The 25,471-nt window shown below is 38.6% G+C and overlaps 1 long non-coding RNA gene across 1 annotated transcript in view; it reads right to left on the bottom strand.

The window, feature by feature from the left end:
* Nucleotides 1–212: 212 nt before the first annotated feature.
* LOC141918630 (uncharacterized) overlaps nt 213–25,471 on the bottom strand; it is a 39,604-nt gene continuing 14,345 nt past the window's right edge. Inside the window, exons 3-4 of the long non-coding RNA XR_012621739.1 lie at nt 9,553–9,629; nt 213–357 (exon numbers count right to left, since the gene is read on the bottom strand). This is a non-coding gene — a long non-coding RNA (uncharacterized LOC141918630). The remainder of the gene's footprint in view (nt 358–9,552; nt 9,630–25,471) is intronic.

The following is a 25,471-nucleotide window of genomic DNA, read 5'->3' as shown; positions in this document are numbered from 1 at the left end:
CAAAATAAAACACAGTTCATGAAATAGGGCTGCTTACCATGCTAACTGAATGAGACTGTAGCTTATCAGAAAATTATTACAAAAGACAAGAATTACCTTATTTGGAGTCAAAAGGAGACTATACTTGGAATTCAAAGGGCACTGAATAAACCCCAGACTGGATGGATAGTTAGTGGTAATAATTTTTCGTGTTCTTCTCTTGGATGATCAGCTGCTTTGGAAAAATAGCCATACCTTACAGACCTTTCTTCCCATTGGAGTGTCACCTTGAATCTGCCCAGGGGATGAGCCCAGACACTGAAATAAAACTGTTGCTGTTGCTGGTATATGTGACATCATCTTATGAAGTCTCCAAGTCTGAAAACAAGCAGAGCAAAACACACTCAAGATGTGCAACTGGAATCCAAAGGTGTTAATGACGGCTTGTGCGAACACACCCAAGTTGCTTCTTGTGTTAGTTACACTGGGCACCACCAACAGCCTCACTGCAACAGGATGATGTTCACTGGGAGTTGAAAATCTGCTTTTCTGTCCCCATTTCTCTCCCAACACCTTCACCCAGAGTAAATATTCAGACAGCAGATCATGCTGGGTTCTGTGCTGTCACACTACCAGACAGTTTTAAGCTGCATGTTGAGGTAAGGCTGAAGACAACCTTGTTAGCTAGAGACCAGGTAAATGTATGCAGGGACCAGTTTCTGCAATAGCTTAGACCAGACCCCCAGCCCACTTTTTAGATCTTCAGATAAGCCCTCACCACCTTTAGGAGCTCTTGGAAAAGTCAACACTTTCAGAATACCCTTCGGTGCAAGCTCTACATGCTCCTTATCACAATCCAGTCATTCCTGCAGTTACATTATGCTGCTCTCTCCATAAGAAAAACTGTGAGAGAAAGGTCATGATAAATCATGTAGTCTCTAGAAAGCTAAGTAATAGTAACAAATCCAGTTTATCTGCCCTGGTGCAGGGTCCTCCCAGTTGAAAAGAAGATGGAAGGATGGAAGATACTCAGTGTAAGGATTATGTGCTCAAAACAGGCGGGAACATTTGTGTTGCCCCAGAGCGAAGAGGCATTCACTGTCCAAAAATGAAAGTGAATGAGACCCTACAAGCATCTTTACTCCAGTAAAGAAATTCTGCCAGTTCAGTGAGAGCAAGAACATCTTGATAGTTTTGAAGTAGGGTTCCTTTGGACCTTGCCAACAAAGGCTTCTGAGAAAAATATAATGAATTAGCCTATTCCTTCCTGCACTACAGACTTTCCCCCAGTAAAAGACTCTGGGGAAAAAGGTGTAATATGGGAGGGGGCAGAATGGGCAATTCATTATGTTTCTCAATCCTTTCAGGCTTTCACCAGCATCATCTGCTGTCATAAGTCTCCTCTGGAGAAGAGGGTCCTAGCCACCTGGCTAATGCAGCAGCTGTCAGTGTATTACAGTGCTGAGCTAAACCCATCTGTTTAAAAAGAACATTTCACTCTCCTGCATCAAGGACGCTGGAGAGAACTGTATACAGAAAAAAGATATGTCTTATGAAGACAAACGAGCTTGCTTTTAAATTAGTACCTATGGTGTATTAGCTCCAATTTGAAGTAGGAAACAGAGATGATGGAATAACTAGAAGTTTGTTGAAAACAGGTAAAGAGTTTGTGGTTTGCCTAGTAGTAGCCAGGATAGCTTAGGTACCCCTCACCCAGGCTCAAACTTTGGGCTGTGCTAAATACTGTTTAATACCTTTTCATTTCTGCTAGCGCAAATTGTTGATTTTGTTCTAAGCACACAACATATTAAGACAATAGACATGTGGAAGTGCATCACATGCCCTGCAACTAACTGTTCCCAACATCTGCATCATCCCCAGATGACTGACAGATTCAATTCAAGACCAAATTCAGTCCCCAAATGAGTGACATATTCAGTTCAATTAGTATGACTGTGTCGATGACACAGTAGAAGATTTTGACCCCATAATACATGGAAACCCTTCCATATATTAAAAACGTGAAGTTGTAGTAGGCTACAGAGGCTCATTCTGACTTTGTGCTGTTACGTTGCCTCTTCTGATGTATGGGCATGGAGTAGGTAGGACCCAGTAATCTGTGAAGAACCACATGCCACAGCCTCACACCAATACACACTAACAAAGCAGTTCCAGACCCCATGTGCAGAAAGCCTCTGAAGGAATTACTGCGAGCACCTTACTTGCTTAAACACTGCAGAAACAGGCCCCAGCTAGTTGTTTTTCTCATGTTCTGTCACATCAAGGTTTGTTGCTAGCTAGGGACAGCTGTTTGATTCTTCTGCTCTTACTTCCCTGAATCTGGGGCATTTAAGAGAAAGCAGTGCGTTGTACAGCTGATCAAACACAGAAGGTGAAAAAGTCACCTGGGAAATTGTCATTTAATGAAGTGTTTCCTTACACTTGCAGAAACAGAACTTGTATTCCTGTTATATTTTTCATGTTCTCTGGCAAAATAAGGTAAGACGATGTGACTACTGATTGCTGATTTACAATAAATTCAAAGCAGCATCCAATGTGTCCTCTCATTTTTTAGAATATTACACTGTTCAGTGAGTACAATATGAAAAACAAACAGTCCATGGAACAATCAGACACGTCATTAATAAAAATACTGTGTCAAGCCTTACTGACCAAGCCATGATAGGAAAAAAAATCCTCTTACAGTGCTCCAGTGGAGACCAGTCAGCGATTACTGAGAGTTCTCAGCAGAAGTTTTTTACTGGTGGATAGGCTTTTTAGAGGTTGGCATTAATATTTATTTTAGTGAGGCAGAGGTAATGTAAGAAAAATACTGAGGTGTGAGAAGAAGAGATGTGACACCCTGACTAACTTTTGTCTTTTTACTACAGTCACATGAAAACACTGGGGTAAAGCCACTAGCACACATGGGTACAGATCAGCTTACTGATGCTAAATGACAGAAAGAGTCAAAGAAGAGGACGGAAAAGCGAGTGAGAAATGTAAAGCAAAAGAGGTCAGACAGCGCTCAGCTAAGTCCTGACTGTGCCAAAACCTTCCAGGCAGTCTGAAGGTGGTCTAAGCAGACAGGAGGCATCAAAGCTGAAGGGTCTTGTGCATGATAATTAGAAAATTTATGATGCAGCAGAGTCACATTGAACCTTGCAGTGAATATCAGGCGAAGATCTTTGCCCTACAGCATTCAGAACCAGAAGTACTCCACTTTTAAGTAGGCCCAGCACTGTGAGATTTGAGGAGATAGCAGCTCACATTTGAAGGGATGGCAGAGCTACAGCCTTCTCTTTACCTTGTATGAAAAGGCTGCATTAAAGTAAAGCTACATTGATGACAGATTATGTGAGTCCATGTTAATGATAGTTCACTGTGGTTTAGATTCTTAACCAAACCAAAGCACTGGTCTTAACCAAAATAAGAATACACAGACCAGTGTTGGTCCTTCTAAATCATTCCTCAGGATCAAAACAACATTCTATTTAGAAAGACTGGAGGTTTTATATTCAGTCATTGCAAGACAGTAAAACAAGTAGCAGTGCTGTTATACCCCCATAACATGGCAGAAAAGAATACTCTGCCAAATATAAGTGTCATATGGAAGAATCCTGACCTCGCAGGCCACTAGAAACACTAAATTTGCAGAACTTCACAGGAAAATTTTAGAAATGTTGAACATTTAAAACCAGGTTAGCTGGTGTGAGATTCCTTACACAGCATCAGTACAAGACTTGATGTTTGAGCTCACAGACTTGACTCCCTTTAGAGGAGGGGAGAATCGGGTGCTTATAGGATGCTGCTTATCACATCCCATGGTAGGTGGCTGAAAGAAAAGAGATGCAATTGAACACTGCTGGGATACAAAGTTACAGGTATGAATAGAAAACACCAAACTTCTGTTAGTTTCAAAACAAAACCTCCTTTCATTCAAAGTCCTCAACCTTAGCCCAGGTGGAAAAAAGCCTCAAACTTTGCACTCAATATAGCATTTCTTTAAGAACAAAAAAAGGTACTAAATTGATGCAGGTCTACAAATTGCTGCATTAAGTCTGCTATACACAACCCACGCACAATAACAGAAGGGTAATGTAAAAACATGCATTAGGGATGAAGAAGAATATTAGATCTATCTCTCTCCTTACGAAAGGATGAGCTGAGAGCTGATGGTGGGTGAGTACTGCTAGCAAGCAAACACTTCACTATCTGTGGGTGAACATTTCATGCATGCTCTTTATTATAAAGCCCACTGAAAACTTAAAGCTGCTTTTCTGAAGGAGCTGTTGTGCAACTCTGACATCTGGGGTTTTCAGTCGCTGCCCTGTTTGAACTGGTTATGGAATACATTAAACCCAGAAGGCTCCACTTCAGCTGTTTACAAACCTTCCCCACACTCCTTCACCACCCCAGCTTTGTTGACAGGCTCCAGTTCAGCACTGGGGCTGAAGGCTCAAGCCTGGTTTTCTTGGATAAGCACTACCATCGGCTGCAGCAGGAAGGAACCCTCATTTAAAACAGCATATTCTCAAGGGTGTGGCAGAATCAGGACTGTTGTTTTCAGAAGTTTAATCCGCTACTCTACCTTTGGATCTACCCAAACAAGGGTATTGCCATGCCTATAAAAAGGATTTTTGATTCCACATATATGTAAAGCTATGTATGCCTATGGCTGTATAACTGATATAACTTGCATACGTTCTTGGAAACAAACACCACAATTTCTTCTGTTTGTGTTTCATTATTATTATAGTCAGGAATCAGGCAGTAGATCCATGCATGTCATGTCAATAGCGTTACTAAAAAATTCAAATGAATAAATCAAAACAAATCATTCCCCCTTTCTGTTCACAGCTCATAAACACGCTTTGAATTTGCTATTTGAAATAATCAAAGACTACCACTTTTGGATCAGGATGTCTTTGACTTGCAAATCAGTGGAAGCTTGGGAAAAATGCTGGGAACGTAATATTATAGGTATTCCCTCTGTTTATCTACCTTAAGCATCAAGGCCAGTGTTGGAAAGAGGAGACTGGATGAAACCCATGACTGGTTGTACCTTTATCTGACCCACCACTGCCTTTCTTGTGTTTCATTGTCTTATGACATAGGTAAAAGTATCACTCTGCTTTGCCGATTTCATGGTTTGTGTAGCTATCTGCTACAGTAAAATGACAAAGTATAGACAGATTATATTTATTTCATAAAATGCTCAAAAATCTTGCTTATCTTTGTGTAACCGTGATATTTTAAGGTCAATTTTTCCCTTCCAGACTCACCATGGGAGTTTGTGGAAGCAGAGAGTATCAATAGGTTCAAAAGGCAGTTGCACACATTCATGGACAACAGGTCCATAAACGGATACTAAGAGAAACAGACAGGAATGTTCCCTTTACAGAATCACAGAATCATCTAGGTTGAAAAAGACCTTGAAGATCATCTAGTCCAACCATTAACCTAACATTGACAGTTCACAACTACATCATATCCCTAAACGTTATGTCGACCTAAGTCTTAAACACCTCCAGGGATGGGGACTCCACCACGTCCCTGGGCAGCCCATTCCAACACCCAACAACCCATTCTGTAAAGAAATGCTTCCTAATATCCAGTCTAAACCTTCCCTGGTGCAACTTGTGGCCATTCCCTCTTGTCCTATCACTTGTTACTTGGTTAAAGAGACTCATCCCCAGCTCTCTGCAACCTCCTTTCAGGTAGCTGTAGAGGGCGATGAGGTCTCCCCTCAGCCTCCTCTTCTCCAGAGTAAACAACCCCAGTTCCCTCAGCCGCTCCTCGTACAACATGTGCTCCAGACCCTGCACCAGCCGCGTTGCCCTTCTTTGGACACGCTCGAGTAATTCAATGTCCTTTTTGTAGTGAGGGGCCCAAAAATGAACACAGTAATCAAGGTGCGGCCTCACCAGTGCCGAGTACAGGGGTAAGATCACTTCTGTTCCTGCTGGCCACACTATTTCTGATACAAGCCAGGATGCCATTGGCCTTCATGGCCACCTGGGCACACTGCTGGCTCATGTTCAGCCGGCTGTCAATCAACACCCCCAGGTCCCTCTCTGACTGGCAATCAACTCCCTTGATATCCCTCATCCAAAAATTTTGACTCCGGGGCAGCAAGAAGGGAATGAAGAGCATGATGTGGACAAGCTGCTCCGATTGCACCAGCCACAGACACACACACAGGTAGTCTGAGCCAGCAGGTAATTTCTTAAATTCTTATCACCACAACAATTACAAGAAGGGGACCTGGCTACCTAAGCTATTACTTCTTTCTCTAATATGCCCTGAATGCTGAGTGAAGTGAACGTGATCAAAGAGATGAACATGGAAGCAAGCAGACAAGCTCAGCCACACACATCGGGCTGCCAGTACCGCTGTGCTGGTTCAGTCAAGGGTCTGTTACTACTCATAACAGCAGAGGAAAGGCAAGCTTCTCCAACACTTCAAAACCCTCACAGCTGCATTATTTGTTCATTCTGTTGAGGACAGAGCCATGAGCACTGGAGCTGCAAGGAGAAGGGTAGATTCGTAGGCCAACATAGCCAGCAGGAAACTCATTAAACTGGTAGTGCTTCCAATTAAGGATAATCATGGAAGTCATTATCAGGACATCCAATGCAGAAACTGCAGTTGAAATACAGAACAGCAAAAACACAGTACCAGAGATCCATGACAAGGCCAGCAAAGATTTGCGACTGTAGAAAAAGGGAAAAAAAAGATCTAAAAAGCTGGGTGTGCAGAGTAGTTCCAGGGAAATACTTTGAGATGCATCTTTTTGACTCTAACTTTCTAAGCATGATCTGTATATTGTAATTTTGGTTGGCTATAAGATTCCACAAAGCATAAAATGGGCACCTATATTGGATAATATAGTCTTAGCCACCATAAAGGAGGAACAGTATATAAAAACTTATTACATCAGAGTTCACTAATCTTCACACAATAAAAAACTTTGTTTAGGGAAGCAAACTTTTCTATTTCTAAAAAATTAATACCTGTGAACAGCTGCCAATGTATAATTATCTCATTAACTAAGATTTACACCAGTAGTAGTATAGACAGGAAATTATGCAAATAATTACATAGAAATGTATGAGCATATGGATAATATTGTGCATTGCACGGCAATGATAGACACTTGGACCTGAGACTTCATCTACCCTGAACAAAAAGGGTTGACTGCAGCTTGACTGCTCAAACTGACTTTAAGTAGGTCAGGTGCTGACAGCTGTGTAGCTACAGCTACAGCGACATGGATCTCTGCACAGACCGATGGGCCTGATGGGTACCAAACCTCTCTAGCAGCTGCACTATATTCTGTGCAGTTGCAGCTATTTTCTTAGAGGGACCCAAGCAGCTAGTTTAAAGCTTATTTGGAAAGAGCTACGTGAGCAGGAGTAACATCATGAAAGCAGCAGAGCCCCACTATGAGTGATGCTTAGTACTGCTCTACTCATTATTCTCCTGGTGCTGGGTAAGAGGACACTTGGAACCAAATAAAACTGCCATACAAAAGACTTGGGGTCTACAAGCACCAAAACTGCAATACATTTATGGACAAGCCTAGGAAGAGGAACTAAAATTTACTTGCAGAATTGAGAATATTTCTGGCTTCCAATAAAGTCCAAAAGTTTCTGCTTAGGCCACCAGCTCATCTGTGCAACTCTGCTGGACCTGACTGATTTCACTTCTGTCCATTTGAAGCAATGGAGTTATGCTGGCACAAAGTCAGAACAAAGTCAAGATCAGGTGCTTCTTACTGCAGTATCTACATGCTGATAGGATGTTATGAAACCACACCACCATTCCAAAATGGTATACAACACATTTCTCAGTATATGAAATACATTCTACAATAGGCTAATCATTGATAAAAGCCTCTAAGATGTTGCTGTTTTTACCTGTAGAAAAGCTACCAAGAAGAATAATAACCCTGACAGCCAGATTCTTGGGTGATGTGCAGGCTGCTGTGCTTTTATTACCTAAGCACTAATGGTAATTTCAGAAAAGGAATTCAGGTGAAGTGGCACATAATAGGAGATCAGTTATAAGAGTAATAAGTCATGTTAAAAGTCAGGCAAGTGACTAAAATTGACAGGAATATAACCAGTCAGCTGGCTGTGGTTTTAAAGAAATTAGCTAATACATTTACTGCATGAAAACAAAAAAGATATCGAAGGATTTGGGGGAACAAGTAACGATTAAATCCTCAAGATCAAAGTCTTATCACTCTCAGTTTTACAGAATCCAAGAAATGCGAAGAAGCTTCTGAAAAAGTCAACCAGAACATCTACTGCAGATACAAGATTAACTCAGGAATCTTGCTTCACTGTGGTGTGCGTGCACCTTACTTACCCAATGACAGCGACACGGGTTGCCTCTTTGTGAGGAAGAGAGTGCAACAGTCTACCTTGCTTGACCTATGCCATATAACAAGCTGTATTTTGATACAGCTAATCATAACCTAATCAATGGTAACCTAATCACAAGAAAACATTCCTTTAAACAAACAAAGGCTTCTCCACAATGGAACACTGAAATCAGATAACAGAATTCCTCATCAAAACACAACTCTGCTGCTCGTTACCTATAGCAGAAACAAGTGCTGGATTCAGTCTATGTTTACCGTATAAGCACGCTTCTATTTTTGGCTTGGGGAAATTCAACTAAATTTTTCTTAGTCATTTCACAGCTGATTTTTCCAATCCATAAGAACAAAGCTGTCCTTTGGGAACACAACATCGCAGCTGCCTTTTTATATGGGAAGAAGTATAAAGTAACCAATACCTCTCACATACAGCCCTCTATGGACTGGCTTTTGCAAACACAGGGCCACTTAGGGCCTTAAGTGGCTTTTTTCATGAAATATGTCCATGCCTACCATGCAGACATAGTAAATCCTGATTTACAGTGAATATACTCAGTGCGTGTAATACTTCCATGAGTCTACTGGAATATGCCTGGTTGAATACGACTGAAGCACTGCTTTGCTTCATGTGCACAGCAGTTCTGCTGCTAGCTTGCTCCCTGTCTGCGTGAAAAGAAGCTGGGAAAGGGCTATGTTCACCAAACATTCCTCCAGTCAGAGGCCTCCTAGAGCTTAAGTGCTGTATATAGTTTTGGGTTTAATGCTCTCTAGTGGTAACACATTTAATGCTGCCCTGTGTGGCCATCAGCATGTTTCCAGTTGCTGCCCAGCCAACTGCGATTCAGGGCTCGTGATTACCCTCCCTATAGATTCCAGGATGTAATGACAAAACATTCATGTGCTGTCCACTATCCTCTACTGTCTGCTGTACTTGCTGAGCATCAGTCTTATTACCAGATTGAAATTATCCAAGCATAAAATTAAGATGACACACTTTAAACCATGTGTAGTAGTTTCCTGTTCACTTTCACAAATTCAAGAATCAAAATAATTATCATTTATACAGTTAAAATAAATTCAAATCAAAGCAACAGATTTCAGTCAATCTGAAACCAGCATGTTTACCAATGAGGTTATAAATTCACTGAGATTACCTAGCAGGATTTTTTAATCCTCCTCCTTACCCCTGTCCCTGCTCAGGTTGAGAAGCAGGGAATTCCACTGCTGCAGGCAGTCTGGTCTCCAGATTTCAAAGGGAAACCTGCAAGAAAAGGGCTTTGTAAACAAGTGGTACAGGATACAGAAGATGCAAGAGCATAACAAATTTATAACAATTTCTAGAAACATGCTGGAAGCTGAGGTTTTTTCCCCAAGTTTATTTTAGGACACACAGCGAGAGCCTCTCAGCAAACAGAAACCTTCACTGAAGCTAAAGATGCCACTTCACATATAGATTACGTACAAATCTTGAAAAAAGTCTTCAGCCATTCAAATAATTGTTTGTCACATTATTTCAAGCATTCATTTATAATACTGATTATTTAGCAAGTCAGTCTTCATACTTTGCAGATAAAAAGCTTCTATTTAGCTCAAATGAAAGTGGATGAGTAGAAATTACTTGACAAATTTAAGAAAGCCAAAACCTGTATGGTGACTACTAAAAAGTAGTTTGCAGAGTATAACTGGTGATTTAAGCACTCAGTTGGGGACACAAGGAATTGTGATGGAAGAGGTAACTCTCAGAGCTCCAGGAGGGCATGGAGGCCTGCAGGATGCCAAGCTGCATTACAGGCAGCAAGATGATTTTGGCAAGTATCATCTGGTGTGCAGTATCTATTGTGATAGTTGTACAGGTATTAATGAGAAAGTCTGTAAGCACTTAAAGGAAACTATAGTTATGAATATTAATCGGCTAATAAATCGTGCCAGTGACTCTGACTAGGTACTTGATCAAATCATAAAAACTTCTGAATGGAAGTATAGCAGATATTATATGTAGATTTCATTAAAGTACCCGCTACAAAGATTCATACCTTGTATATATAAAAATGTATTTTTCAGTTAATGACAAAGGCTAATATGAGGAACCTTTATGTGTACAATTATTATTGCTAGATAGATCATTTTCAACAATAAATTGGATTGCCCACAGCAGACAGGCCCTCTGGCAGAAAAATGAAAGGCAAAATGCTAAGTTAGAAGATATGATTTTGCTAGACAGGGATATATAGCTCTAGTTTGCCTGGACAAAACTGTAAAATGTACATCTGGACAGCACCACTGATAGCTCTATTCTTTCATAAGTGTTGTGATGGGAAGAGATGTTGCCCTCTTGAAAAGCACAGCCTCATGAGGTGGGGAGACAGTGAAAGATCTGGTCCACCATTTTTCTAAGGTCACAGTACATTAATTGAGAGATGAGTAATTCAGCTGTAGATGTACAAATGAATAAATGTATTATCAGATGTAGAAAGAAATAAAAATTGATGATCCTTTCAAGGCCAGGCCATGCAAGTAATGACCAAGAGTGATTTTCATCTGTAAGCTCTTTACATGTTTACATTAAATAAATTGTTCTCTTTTCATTGATGGGATGTTGCCATTCCAGATATCCTCACAGCTGGCAATTTCAGTAGAGTTCAAGAAATAAGTGTATACAGACCCCACCTTTATCTGCACAGTGATACTTTTTTGGGGTCAGGTCCCATACACATCAGAAAGGTACCATGTGGAAACATCTTGCAGTTGTGTATTCTGTGCTTCTAAGGATATAAAGTCATGGTTCGAAGCTGGTGTTTATTAAAACTTCTATAATTAGAAAATACAGATGTTTTCTTTATATGCATAATGTAAACTCTGCATAGTGTAAAAGCAGTAACAGTGAGGTGAAAGTTTCCAGCACGTAATTTTTGTTTGTGCATTTTAACTGTCTGGATACCATTCTGAACATTTAACCATTGTTTTCAAAAATCATCTATGAAGATACCTTAGCAAAGCATCTACAAGTAAAGCTGTTTCACTTACTGTGCAGTGCATCTCATCTTTTTCATGCTGAAAAGATGAAAACTTCATTATCTCTATAGGTTTACTATAAAAGTATTGTATAAATGCTAAGAAGCAGCCTGTATAATTTCTTTCCATAACTCAACATGTTGACAGAGAATTCTTGATCTCAAAGGATATGGTTAATTGTGAGTTGGGGGCATGTTTCCTTGGTTTTATTGGTCCTGCAGAACATACTAGAGCAGGTTTGGCCCCATAATAACCACAGCTTCATTGACTTCCCAAACAGAGGTGGCTTGCATCCAAGCTGCTGAAACTGTACACAGCCATACAGGTGTGCTGGAAGGACTCTGCCCCTGGTACCAGAGGGAGTCAGCAGTAGAACAGGACACTCAGTCTACTACAGCTGAGTTTGAAGCTGGTAACATAAACATCTGGATTGTGTTGTACTATTCCTGCCTTGATATGATTTGCACTCACAAAAGAAGGACCATTGCTGCCTGTAGCCACTGAAGTGTAGCACAGAGATGTTGAAATTAGCTTTAAACGTAGCAGCTCAGGCACTGTACTGTAGCCATCACAATGCAGAGACCCCAGCTTCTCAGATGGGTGATTTAATCTGCAAGGGCTGTGTGCTGCTGTGACTGTCAAGTAGACATGCCCTAGCTCTTTCTCTTGAATTTAGCCTCTTTTACATTAATGGCTTTCATTGCTTGAGGTATTTTAATTGTGTTCTATTGCCAAAGGCTTTCTAATACCTTGATGATGTTTTATGTAGAAACAGAAGTTTCTGGTTGCTTGAAGACTGAGATGACATTCTGAGTAATTGCACAGCTTAGGAAGATGGTATCTGAGCATATGCCTGACAATTTCATATTTGCATTTGATAACTTCATAATTTATATGAATAATCTAAAAACAAAACAGAAATGCCCCAGTGGCTCTGATGCATTTATTTTTAAAGGCAATTAGCATACAGGCTTCACAACATTCCCAGCTATCTAGCCAGCTTTTAATACAAATGAATTAGACACTGATAAAGAATAAAACAGCTTGATGTGGCTAGTCTCACCTGAACTGTCCTTAGTAGGCTACTTTGCTAAGTGACATTCCCATAGCTGTTGAAGCATGGTCAGTCTGTGACACTGGTAGTATTTGGTAAGGTGACAATTTCAAATTATAACTTCTGCATTATTTTAATGCAGACAGCACTCCAATTTAGTTTACAGGATGGTCCCACAAACAGTTGTGCCGGCACAGTTTAGAAGACAGAGACAAGGCCTGTGCCACAGCAGTAGAAATGAGCTGGGGAAGCCAGCTGTTTAATGTTGCCCAATGCCGCCTAACATTTTGTGCTGAAAAATTATGGCTACATTAGCACATGATTAGCACTGAGAAAGGAATGCATTCAAAAGAAAAATCTGGGGGAGAATAACTTCTGCTGCCTTTATTTTTTTCAGTTTTGGGAGAAAGCTTAGTCTGCAACTTTGCCATCTTAAAGTCTGAAATAGAAGATAAACCATGAATAAAGTTATGTGGAAAATATTACTTATAGATGAATGAAGATGCTTTTTAATTCTCCCCTCCAGCCTTACTAGCACCACTGAGTAAAAAGTACTTTCCCCTCACGTATGATGTGGTCACAACTGTACAGCTGAGCAGCATTCCCATTTAGATCAAGACTTCATCCAGTCCCGATACAACTACTGTTAAATCATGCAATACAGATACTGCTCTCATTGAAACCCATCTCATATGCTCATTATATTTATATTATATGTACAAAGTCAACCACAAAAGCCAAAGGAATGCTGTATGGCAGGCTTGAAATTTTATTATTTACAGAGGTTCTGCCACTATGTAATTTCAGTTTTCACCTCTCTTGATGGTTGTTGAAGACATTTACATGAGGATATATATGCAGATAAGATCCTCAGATAGTGGAAAACTGAAAGTCTGGCTCAAGTCAGAACTATATCAGTTTATACCACCTCAAGATTTGATCCAGGTTTTGCGTTGCTCAAAAGCTTGCTTGTTTCTCACTTGAAGTCATTGTTCACTGTTTGCAACGTTACCATGTGCTGCTTTAAAGATAATCTGGTTGCCAGAAACAGTGAAGTATGTCTGCATGAAAGAAATAAGCAGCAGGAGCAGAGGAACCCTTAACCCACAAAAGATCGTAACTTTCAGGAAAATGTACTTAGTAATTAAAAACAAATGGAAAAATATGATGAAAACAATGTATTAACAGAACTGGCTGTTTAGAAATAAAATGTTTTCCTGTTGTGGGTTTTTTTTTTTTTTTTCCCACTATTTACCAGCAATTTTAAGACAAAATGATTTAATTTTAAAATTATTTAGATGACTATGTGAATTAATCGACATGAAAATAGGTAACATAGTTGAGGTAAAAACATAAGATTTGCTTAGTGAAGAGTAAGTGTCAAAAGAATGGAACAAACCACAATATAAAAATTGACATGATATTGTCAATTAACATTTGCAGAGTCGATTATTCTATATTCAACTAAACATGACTTCATTTTTCTATTTCTTCCAGCGTTCAAACACCATATTACTCTACCATGCATTTCTCTTCTTTTGGCACAAAAAAAATAATGAGCACCACTAAAATGCACAAACAAATGAGTCAAAGCTCCCATAAAGATTTACTTCATCAATATATTTTAAAGAATTCTATTTAGGCTTGCATTTTAAATAAAGTTGCTGTTTTGCTCTGCTTAGAGATTGGGATGACATTTCACATTGCAAAATTTCTTACCTCTGTCTGAACTACTCTATTGGTATTAACCCTTCCTCTGTGGTTTCTAAACATTTCAGTAGCTCATTAGCAGATTAAAAATTCTGATGATTTTTAAGCAGCCATGAAAACTATAGCATACATTTTCCTTCATCTTTTCTAATTTGAGATGGAAGTTAGTCTTTTTGAAAAAAATACTGTGAAACCAGTAAATTTTCCTGTACTCAATCACACAGCCATCCTGGCAAAAAGGGATTACTTATAAAAATTCAAGGCAGCGAAAAGCATGTGACAAATATTTTTCACATGATTTCAGTCTACCAAATTATTTTTACAACTAAATTTATAAATGGAAGTACTGACACTTTTAAAAATCAGAATTTCTGTAAACCATAGGCTAACTTCTGTACTGATCTAAAGAAGAAAACTTCACTGGAGCTTCTGTAGATGTATTCAGCTGTACCAAAAGTCATTTACTATTGTCAAAGCCTGTCAATTTTTTGTCATCTGGTGGACTACATTCTATTTAAAACTGGGAGTGCAATCAAGTGCAAAGCAGCAGAGGACTTTCCTGCTTTGTCTTCTATGAAGTGGTCACCAAATGGTCTGCTGGTAACAAAAACCTTATTATTTCAGAAGAGAGCTGGAGGGGGTGATCCAACATTGACCCATCTCTGCCCACCTCTTCTGAAACAAAATCAACTTCTAAATAGTTATTCCAGTCATTTAATAAACAGATTTATTTTTCTAGAGGGAAGCTGGGGAACTAAAGGTAATCAGTAAATTAAAAAAAAAAAATCTGAATTAGTAAATAAAAATTTAATTCTTCTTCATCTAAAGTGGTCATAATCCAGTGCAGCTACCAATAAGCTTCATCATTTATAAGTGCAAGTATACTAACTGACCAGTATTTAATTGTTAAGGTATGCCTAAAGCAATGAAGTGGACTATATTATAAAAGGCATATGCATCAGACATATATATCCTCATGCCAAACCTTTTACTGTATTCTAGAACTAGAGAAGGGGAAAAAAATGGTTCCTCTGAAAAGAAACAGTTAATGCTGAATATATGCAACAGATTGTACATACTACTAGTTAGTTACCATAAAAATATGTAATTAAGAACAACTTTCATAACACATTGAGATGCTTAAATTTACAGAATTTTCCTAACGAAAAGATATTTTTCCATAGGTGACCAGTGATTTCAGTAGTCTTCAAACCACTCCTTACACTGCCAAAGTATCAAATATGGAGAGAGAACTGTATCCCGTCTCCTGTTTTGCTTTATTATTGGTTTATTTTACACTTCTTGTCAGAGTAAATGGCCTTCAGCAATACACACAGCAGTTACACAAATGCCAAGTAAAATCAGATAATTTTGTCATAGGTCCTTAGCTTTAAGTTGTGTCCTTGGCTGAAAAGTTCTTCCACGTAACTTGGAAAGCAACAGTGTGGTTTTATTAGCCCCACTGAAAACTTGAAAATCATTTCCTCCTATTAACAAGAACTTTCCTTGTATTTAAATAGATACAATTAATAAAATATTCACTGAAAAGTCTGTTTTAGAGAATACACAGGGCCCAGTCTAGAGCTATTTGAAATCTGTGGACATAATGAAGTGCAAAAACAGATAAATCAGCATTCCAAAAAGTGTATAAATTCATTTTAAAAACCCCTATGTTCTCTTATATGTCTCATAAAACAAGCCTATTTAAAATAAAATTTAAAGCAAGACAATGTACATTAAGCTCTAAATTTACTACAACTTATTAAAATTCTCAAAATGTAATTTTACACTTAATGTCTTAAGCAGTTCATGTTTGTGCTGAAGTTTTAAAGTAGGCCAAACCACAGGATCAATGGGAGAAGTCATTAAGCAGACTGAAAGTTTACTGAAGTGATATTTCAGTTTTTGGCAGTAGTAGCCCCACTTGCAGGTGTAAAGAATATTCATTCAACAAAATCATTTCAATACTTAGCTCATACAATATTATGAACTAATTGGTAAATTAGTTCATTAGAACTTACTTTTCTTTTTTACTCCAAAACTGCAGTAAAATCTTGTAATTCTGAAAAACAGACAAATACAGTAACCACAGTATATGTGTCTACTAATCATATGTAATGTTTCCTTTGGTTTAGAACATAGCACAAGAGTTGCAATTCAAGAACACTTTTTAAAGTTTTATTGATTTGATATTATTTTTTAATGCTTTTGTACATTTTAATTGAATTTTATTTTGCATCAAGATCTAATTGGGTGGAAACTAAGCAAAGTTAATACTCTTTCAACAATAAATGCTCTTTTCAGTGATTCTGTGATTCACCGTTGTCTAATAAAATAAAATTTTAAAAAAGACCAAATGCATTTACTGTATTACATAATTTCTTAAATAAGCGTTCACAATATTTCCCATAGTATATTTCCATTGTACTCCCTTGAAATCAACATCTTTAATGGCTGCCAAAGAGAGGAAAACAACTCCCCTTTAGAGAACTCACTAAATCAGTGATTCAAATGCAAAACAAATTTAGAACTATTATTTCAGTCTTCCTGATTGTTGATTAGAATCATAAATAATACTGATGACTTAACCACTTAAGTTTAACCTTTGCAGGTTTCATTGCAATGAAAGCATTGTTGATTGAGTCACAACTGAGATATTGCACTGTGAAGATGTCATATTTATAACTTATCTATCCTAAATCTTGATGCTTGAGAAACAGTAAGGGTCATAAGAAAGATGGACAGAAGGGCATTTTGGTTTTGGAGCCACACAGATGACACAAGCAATGTCTGGAAATGCCAGAGATGCTCAGCCTTTGATTTGATCTTAATTTTCACATGAACCAGAACCATTTGCTTGCTTTTTCAGGCAGGTTCCACACAATGAAATACCCAATGGGTGAAACTGCTGTCGGTTATAAGAACGCACATCCACAATATACTGATGTATCAGAGGAAAACATTTCAGCCAGAAACTTTGTGCGGATAATCCCGCCAGGCACAGAGCTGCACGCTTAACCCAAGGTCACTGCTAGTCCTCTGCAAGTTAAGAGTCTGCATCAGTGACATTTCCATGCCACAAACAATTTTAAAAATAAATACAGATGCATAATAACGTGTCTCTTCTGTGCCCCCTCCCCAGCTTGCCAGATCTGCTCCCTTCTCCACAGGCGGTCTGGTTCCCATGGCAATGAAACCACCTTCATCTGCTGTTTTGTAGTGCCCCCTCCTTGTACCACCCCCACCTTGGCATGCCCCAAACATGCTGAATGTGAAAACTCTTGCAAGTTTACTCATATTGTTAAAATTAACAGTCCGGGGGCTAGAAGGATGTAAACTCAAACCTCCTCTCTCAGATGTATATCACTGATAGCCCCCCTGGAGCTTGAACAAACAAACAAACGCAAGAAATGACAACCATGTGTCATGAAGTTACTTCTTCACGTAACCATGGCAAAGTGTAGGCAGCTAAGCAAAACTGTGATCATTTTAAGTGGTTTAAAATAACCTTATTGTCATTAGAGAGGCCAACTGATGGCCAAATAGGGTTTAGACCAACTATGTGATTCAGAATTAGAGACCAGACTGGGGTTGGTATTTCCATTTGCATTGGACCTGGTCAGAAAATTTCAATCTAATGAGGAAATTCAAAATTATATGTAATTTTTAGACAGGACTCCTTTCCCTTTATCCTCCAGGGTCTAAAAATCAATGAAGGACAGGACAATGAAATCAAAGTGAAAGGGACACAGTAGAGGTCCCTTTGCACCCTCTTTAAATGTGGTGCAGTAGATAGCTGTCACTGGCAGCCTGTTGGCTTCCTGGGTGTTTCTACATAACTAAGCCAATGATATGACACATTTGGGAAAATGTTCCTAGGAGGATTTTGCTGGTTAGCAGCTATTAATGTTATGAAGTATAATGGTAAACTAACAGTTAGTGTAACTTTTTATGGCTGCTTGTAAATCTCTTATTAGGTTGTCTGAGCCATGATGTTCTATAGTATTACTATTTTAATAACTGCATGTCCACACCAGGACACAACTCTCACATGTTTTTTTCCCCTTTCTGTTGCAACCTGCCCAAAGTTATTGCAAACTGCTATACAATTATTTTTTTAAAAAAAGTCCATCTTACCTAACATTGCTCATATGTTACAGCTGCAAGGCAACATCAATAAAGCAGATAGCTATGCAACTTTGCAGCCCAGTAGGCAGAACTTAAACTGACTACATATGGGTTGTTTGGGTTTTTTGACAGAAAGATGACTAAAGCAAAGACACAGGTGCCTGATGCCACTTGAGAAAATTGTGGTCTTTCTCTCATCTTTATTGAGTCACACTGAACTGCAGAACGCATGGACATTTGGTTGTGTGGGCCCTGCTCAATGTATTCTGAGAAGCAAAACTGACTGAATGGCATCCATATGGTTGCCAGCTTGACACACCGAGTAACAAGGTAAATGTTTTGGCAGCAGAAGAAGGCAAGAAACATATTTTGAATATAATTCTTTCAATTTATTCATTTAGCAGGAGTAGGTAGCTATCAGCATGATGTCTGTTCATCTGGGAGAGAATAACTACCAATACAGCCACTTGGTTTACCTGAATGGTTTGAGACAGTTGTCATTATAATAAGACTTACAGCTGGAAACAGTGATGTAATATACAGTGTTAGCAAAAAAAAAAAAGAAATCATTAGGCTGGACTTAGTGAAATATGTCACTAACAAGGATCTTAAAATTTTTCACCTTTTATTTCTATCAAGACAGTGTTTCCTTCCACATTACACAGTGAAGACCTTGCATACACAGCATGTTTATATAACTCAATATCAGCCTTGGGGACTCAAATTTCTTCATTCATGAAAAATCTTAAACAGTCTAAGATCATCCCTGCCCTGCCTTCTCACTCAAATACACACATACTCCATCTGAAAATTTTATCTGTCTTTATTTTTTCCCTCTCCATCATTCCCTCACATCTCTTCCTCTCAATTATCTCTGACAAAACTGGATGTATACAAAATGCTTAAACAAAATTAAGGCAACATTCTACTCCCAAGAGGCTATAAAGCATAAAGTAATGGAATACCACACCATGTTACAGTTTTCAGGTTACGTATGTAAAAAAAGTATGAATTTGTACATATGCAGTTTGCCAAGATCCAAAAGCCAATGAAACTTGACCAGAGGATCCTCAATTATTTTAGATCAAAACCGGTTTTGACTGACTATATTGCTTTCTACCCAAGTGCAAGTATGAAGACATTTGCAGAAAGTATATTCTTTACTCTCATTACTTGGAGGATTTACAAACTGTTTATACTTTTCAATAGATGCAGCAAATCTCATTACAGAGTTCATGCCTCTTCATTCAATACAGTATTCTGGAAAAAGGGCAAATAAGTGTGACTGGAAAATGAACCCTCAATCCAAAACTGAATCCAGAATCTAACATTCTTTGCAAGTGCCCATAGTTCCTTCAACTATATCTAAAACTCGTAAACAGGAAAGTGTTTTACAGATGTACTAAACGGCTAATTTTTAAGTCATTGGCCAACCTCTCCCTCCCCCTCCCCCTCTTCCTTCTCCCTCCCCTCCAAAATTCCTGTGACTTAACCATGATTTATGAAAAAAAAAAAAAAAAAGAGGTGGAATTCTTCAGCGACGTCTGTGATATAGAAATAGTAACAGCACCTATGGGAACAATATTATCTTTATTATTTAATCAACTGTGGTCTAGGGGGCGATCAACACTAACAATCACTCAAAAAAGATAACATGGAGATAAATCCAGGAGAAGTTATAGAAGAAGTAAAAATGATACATTCATTCTTGCATCCTATTCGCTTCATGGAAGGCTATCTTTTCCTTTATTATTCCTACCCCTAAATTGTAATAAAACATGAACCTGCAAACTAGAATAACTGACAGAGTGAGTTATACTTCCTCTTCCCCATACAACATTGCATTAAGGACCTCTCATTTCTAGTGTAACAGTCTTCCAATTCACGGTGTTTTTTAAAAGGTCTGATTTTCAGCATGGATATTTTCTGATACACAGTTTTACATGCACAAGTAATTGCAGGCATAGTTTTCCTCTACTCAGCAACCATTTTGAGGCCTATTTTAAAATAATCAGTTGTCCTATTACTCGTTGCACTTGCAATCAAGTACTTAAATCTAGGTGACCAATTTTCAGAGATCTGTCCCAATAACTGTTATTACCTAGTTTACTAGTATCTTCAAACATATGCCACACATGTCCAAGAGATGCCACAAAGAAAATTAAAAATTTTGGCCATCAATGTGCTTGTCACTGTGAAGGAAGTCAGGGAAATTGCATAACTGGCATGCTTAAATGTGAATTTGTGCAGGATTAGCATAACTAGGGCATAAAAATACAGGTACAGAAGAAGTACCACAGAATGGTCAAGGTTGGAAGGGACCTCTGGAGTTCACCTGGTCCAAGCCCCCTGCTCAAGCAGGGCCACCTAGACCCAGCTGCCTAGGAGCATGTCCAGATGGCTTTTGAATGTCAACAAGAATAGAAACTCCACAACCACTCTGGACAACCTGTGCCACTGCTCGGTCAGCCTCACAGTAAATAAATGTCCCCTGATGTTCAGAAGGAATCTCCGGTGTTTCAGTTTGAGCCCATTGCATCTTGTTCTGTCACTGGGCACCACTGAAAAGAGCTTGGCTCCATCTTCTTTACATCCTCCCTCCAGCTAATAAATATCAGTGTATAAAACATGGGTGAGATCCCCTCATGGCTTCTCTTCTTCAGTCTGAACAGCTCCAGCTCTCTCAGCCTTTCCTCATATGAGAGATGCTCCAGTCCCTTAATCATTTTAGTGGCCTTTACTGGAATCTCTTCAGCAGCTCCATCTCTTTTTTTACTGGGAGAAAGTACAGGAGCATGAAACATGATGCAAAAAGGAATTTGATTTAAAAAAAAAGGTAATTTATCATGATAATTTTGGATGAACAGCTTTAGAGGAAGAATTACTTCTGAATAACAGATGCTGAAATCAAGAGTGACCCAGTTACTTCCATTACCATATCTGCCTCCCTTTTATTTGATTGGGTTCATAGTTTACAACCTTCAGTGGACCATCATAACACTAACTTGTGATCCAGAGCCTGCAAATCCTCCAGGCATCCTTCAGGTACCTCCCATTTTAGCAGAGAACACCCTGCCTTATCTGTGCCCTTGTTATAGAGAAGTTCATGATGGTGACAAGTCTCCATTTCCTAGTCCCTGCTGAGAGCTACTCAAAGTCTGGAAGGCAAAAGACCCCAGTTTCTTAAGCTTTGGCAAACCAATTCTGCCTCCTAGCAGGACCTGAGAACAGTCTGTACTTTCAGACAACAAGGCTATCCAAAGTCAAATGAGAACATTTACTGTAATGGATACCCTTTAAAAATGTCTCTTCAATAGTAATTGACAAGCCTTAGAAGCAGTGGAAGAGTGGTTTAGGCATATATTCATAATTATTAAGAATAATTATTTAACTTTTTTCAGATATTTGTCATGTTCTTGTTCTTTTAGACTTCATACGTGTCTTCTCATACAGCATATTAAAGACAAAGTCAGTTATTTCTGAACCTTCGCAAACCCAAATCCAAATCCAGTAAAACACATAAGCACATGTCTAGACCAAATAAAAAGGCCCTCTGTAACTTTGCACATGCACACTTCCATGTTTTATGCAAGGACTCAACTCAGTCTGTTATTTTCAGACATTGGGTATGGAAGAGCCTCAATAAATTACCTGGTGCAGCATCTAGTTCTTACTAAACATCCAAGTCTTATACAGACATTATTTCACCTCCTTGCATGTTCTCTCTGCACTTGGGTTTTTACTGATCTGTGCTGCATATTCTGCTTATTCATTAAATCAAAGCACGTGACTTTCAGAAGACAGGGATCTCTTATTTTTCTGAAGTGCTGGGGTTTGAAAATACATAACATGTGTTACTCATCTGCAGTAGTAGAAAAGAATTTTTGAAATTATCTTTTTTTATTTGTCTTTTAGACAACACATGTTAACTATTTCTCATTTGCTTTGCAACACTTAGATGTGCAACATCAAAATGTTTTTCGAGTTAGTCACTATTTAAGAAACAGCAGATATTAATTCCAAATACTTTAAAAGCATCACATAGCCATAAATACATTTAAAAATTATGCACAAATATCCATGAGCACAATAAATTCTCCAAGAAGGTTTTGAAACAGCGTTAAGCAGCATGGGAACAAAAGAGTACAGGTGATTCTGACCAAGATTACAAGAAACAGAAGGAGCTGTATGTGGCACTTGTTAACAGCAATCAATGTCCCAATGTATAGAAATATTTGCTCAGTGGAGCAGTTTAGTGTGGATACTTACCAGCAGCGCATAAGCAAAGACATCTGCTGGCTGAACTGAATCTATCAAGCTCATCTTCGACTACAACAAATCAATAGAAGTGAAATAATCTTGGTCTTCACAGATGTCCTTTAGGCAGCTGCTCTCAGCAGGCTCAGATGTAGTTAAAAAAAGCAAAACAACAAAGGTATCATGGGCAAGGCTGGTAGATATTTGCTTGGGGACCTGAATGAAAATACATATAAATTTCCCACAACAAGTATAAAAGCATCAAATTCAAAATGCCACAGATACCAATGACTCAGCAAGATTCCTTCAGTGACCTACATGAATGCTAACACTTCAATTATTAGGATTTTTTTTGCTTTTGCTTTTTTAAAAACAAAAAAATTGAAGGAATATAAAACATTATAAAAAGCTAACATGCCCCTGAAAAGGCATGTTCTTCTAGGCGGGAAGTTTCCACAATGGATCAGTTTGAGCTTGTTTTTATCCCAAGAAGCATCTGGTAATGCTCTGAGATGGATTCTGGGTACCTAAACATAAGGAACAATTGTGTAATAAGAAACTTTTACCCCCTTAAGTCTCCCTTCACAGGAGTACTCAGTCAGTGGAAGTACACATTCATTCTTATGAAGGCTGCAGATCTGGAACTCTTTATAGGACAAGGAAATTTAAATCACTACAAATGTCCCTATATAAGGCAAGTCAGGACTACTTATGCTCTGTTATCAGTGAAGGGCATCTTGTAAGGCTATCCTTCTGCTACTCTACTGCTATTCTTTTGCCGAAAGATTTATTAAAACAAAATTGAACCTGAAGTCTCTCTAAAATCTGTGAGACTACAGAGACTGCTCCATTTCCACAAGTGCTCTGAGAGTCTTCTGGAAAAGTGAGCTAAATGCTTAAATCACCAAGTGTTAGTCTGAATTAATGTGTTAACCTGTTTAATTAAATTAGGCTGCTTTTGTGCCCATAGTTAAATACTGAGCAACAGGAAAATGTTTTTCTTCTATTTTGCCTACAGCATGCTTCAAGGAAATTTCAGACAATCAGAGGCACAGGTTTTTTTATAGCTTTCCCCTCCTCATCCCTCTTCCATCCTGTCCTTCCCTCTTGAAGCACAACAACAGGCCACCAGTTCAGAGCAATTTATTCTTTTGCTACAGGAGCCTCACTGAGCTGGTCCCATGTGAGAATGTGAAGATAACAGAAAAAAGAACAATAAAAATGAATCTCCTCATTATAGTCCACTAGGGGGAAGTTTGCACTTGGAGATGCTTCCCCAGCCTTCTCTTAATCTTGCTCTTACTATGGTGCATAAAGCTCTGAAGAAAAAAAAAAAAGTAGATCTATGTGTAAATCAGAACCAAAGAGGCCTGACTCTAAAGATTTGTGGCTCAATCTAACAACCAGCTGCTAATGAACTAGGCAATCCCAAACTCTCTGTCCTCCTCCCTTCCACTCTCCCCAACAACCCGCATTACTTGCTTGCTATCGCCATCTGACCAGTGACAGCAACCTTGTGGCGACATGGTTGGCTTGGTTATCCACCTGTGAGTTGGCCTGACCTAGAAATTATTCATTTTCACCTAGATCAGCAAGTGGATCTGGTGACCACACAGCCACAGGACTGCTAGAGCAACATAAGGAAGGAAGCAGCAATGCACTGGCTGTTCTCTTCAGGGACAGCCCACCATTTTGCTGAGGTTCAGCTAAGCTTGAAATGTAAATAGATCTCAAACATCTGACATTTTGTCAAAATTTGTTAACATCAGCCAACAGACTAAAAACCTGATGTGGAAGCCTCAGACACGATGGTGTATATGACCATTTGGATTACAGAGGTTGCATCAGGCTAACAATGTTATGTACAAAAAAAAAAAAAAAGATGTTAAAGTTTATTCTGCTGTCCCAGGTCAATGAGGAAACCTGCCCACAGACTGTAACTGCACATCACTGCTAGCTGGCATGACTTTTTAAATAAATCTAACAAGATTGGAATTACTTCTTAATACTTAACTGTTTGAACCAGAAGCCACCATAAGAACTTTGGGTTTCTTGCAGTATGAAACAGAAGTTTCTCTCACTGAGAAATGCAAAGAAAATAAACTATCTTTTAAAGAGTAATAGATTTCTTTAGTTTCTCAAATCATGATACTATGACCAAGTGACCGATTTCCCTCAGGAAAGACAGGAGCAAGATCTAATTTTTGAATGGCTGTAGTTAGCAGTACTGAACACATGAAAAGCCTCATTTTGGAATACTATCAATTGCTTGACAGATAAAGGAAAAATACATTCATAAAGACTGAAAGCAAATGCATGAAATTGCATAGAAAACAGAAAAGAAATTAATTCTTTGGTCAACAAGTGTTTCTGAACTAGCTGGAGCAGTTTCTGGAGCATTTCTTTTCTTCTCACTACAATCATAACACATTTTTATTTTCAGCAGATGTTGTTTAGTTGTTCCAAATCTCACTATTTTGAAATTCAAGGAAAAACAACAACCTGGCTTCCAAAACTCTTAGACAAGTTTCAGTGTCATGAAATTTGTGATGCTTTGGCTTTTTGCTTTTGAATCAACAGCCTACAATCAGTTCAATATTTAAAGAATTCCTCTGCAAAGGCAGACTGCAGACTTTCTTACGGTATTTAATTTTAATGAAAGCCAATGTTCTCAGCGCAATTTATTGATTCCAGTAGTTGAGCTTTTTGGGAAAACATCCAAATCATAAAACTTATGCAAGTTGTCAAAGCCAAAAAGAATGTTTATAGTTTTTTTTAAACACTTGGTTTTATAAATGCTTCCACAAAGAGCGAGCGAGTACAAGGTAACACCATCAACATTTTAACAGCATCACAATCAAATCACAAGTGGAAGTCTGAACTGGTTACAAAGGCTGGACATCAAATATTGTGTTTATATCACTTATTAGAGAAAACTGACC

The sequence above is a fragment of the Strix aluco genome, chromosome 2 (genome assembly GCF_031877795.1).
Source record: "Strix aluco isolate bStrAlu1 chromosome 2, bStrAlu1.hap1, whole genome shotgun sequence".
NCBI lineage: Eukaryota > Metazoa > Chordata > Aves > Strigiformes > Strigidae > Strix > Strix aluco.
Note: the sequence above shows the minus strand (reverse complement) of the source record. Positions and strands in the feature narration are given on the sequence as shown.